This window comes from Patiria miniata, unplaced genomic scaffold (genome assembly GCF_015706575.1).
Source record: "Patiria miniata isolate m_02_andy unplaced genomic scaffold, ASM1570657v1 HiC_scaffold_25, whole genome shotgun sequence".
NCBI lineage: Eukaryota > Metazoa > Echinodermata > Asteroidea > Valvatida > Asterinidae > Patiria > Patiria miniata.
The window spans coordinates 15,686,799-15,688,044 of NW_024037064.1; the positions used below are offsets into that span (position 1 = coordinate 15,686,799).

Here is a 1,246-nt window from a genome sequence, read left to right on the forward strand (position 1 = left end):
TTGTGTCTCCTCAGTCGGTTGTAGATGATTCAATGGCCATCCCAGCCCCGGCGAGGCAACTTATAGGACATGCGCGGACGCGATATGAGCATGCGAAGCCATCAACTGTTACGGCGCCCTCTGGCGACCAATCGTGGCAGGAGCACTCATCCTGGGAAACAAACAAATCAGAAGCAAAACAAGGGGGAAAAGGGATAACAAATAAGAAAAGGAAGAAGATGCCTAGAAACATATTGCAACGAGACTCAAACAATACATTTATAACCAGACACAGAGGGGTCGTGGCCAAGCCTTTTTTTTTTTTTTTTTTTTTTACACCTTGAACGGAAATCAATGGAAACGCCAACATCATAATTTAACAAGACTTTACACACTTACTAATATTTACCGTAATTCAATGTGAAAGCCCTGTCACCAAAACGTCAAAAGAAAACGAACCTTTAACGACGGGGCACCGTAGTCAGAACCTGTTTTTGTATTAATTTATGTTCCCCGAAGGGAGTGGGCCGAATCCCGGATGTACTGCTATACCGGGCCAACCCGTGGCCGGGACGAGGCAAGCCTCTATTCCACGGCCCAAATCCAAAAATCAGTTTAATATACTGGCTGTTCAATGAACAGCGTTTCAGATATTAAGCTGAAAAGAACAGATACTAATTTTTTGGTTTCGGGATCCTCCTAAAGAAGATCCCAGGATAGGGTAGTCACACTACACCTTAGTAAGTGAGGCTACGAGCCTCCCTACCCTTTTACCTACTATCAAGAACAAACAGACACTTGACAAAGACAAGACATGCAGTCTGTGTAGCCACGCTACCCACGCATTACCATGGTAGGGTACGACCCTAACTGACTGGCAGGAAAATATACAAACAGAAAACTATACCATGAAACTTCCGGACTCAACAACGCTCATGCGAGCAAACATACAATAAAAAGGACCTAAAGGGTCCTAACCAACAGAGCGAAAACGCTCACAGGTCCGACCTAAGGAACCGAAACGGTCCTTAAACAACAAAAGCCAGCAAAAAGCCAAGCTTAGTAAAAAAAGGCCTAAGGGGCCCCAAAACCAGGAGCAAAAGAACTCCCACAAAAAGGGGACCTAAAGGGTCCCAAAAAACAAGGAGCAAAAGGCTCCCACAAAAAAGGACCTAAGGGGCCCGAGATAAACAAGGAGCGAAAGTCTCAAGGCTGTAATAGTGCAAAAAAAAAAAAAAAATCACAACCTAAAGACAAGTTGGTCGTC

The 1,246-nt window shown here is 44.5% G+C and overlaps 1 non-coding gene across 1 annotated transcript; it reads right to left on the bottom strand.

The window, feature by feature from the left end:
- Nucleotides 1–496: 496 nt before the first annotated feature.
- On the bottom strand, nucleotides 497–689 carry LOC119733466. Its single transcript, XR_005271837.1, has one exon. It is a non-coding gene; the product is annotated as a U2 spliceosomal RNA (small nuclear RNA).
- Nucleotides 690–1,246: the final 557 nt, after the last annotated feature.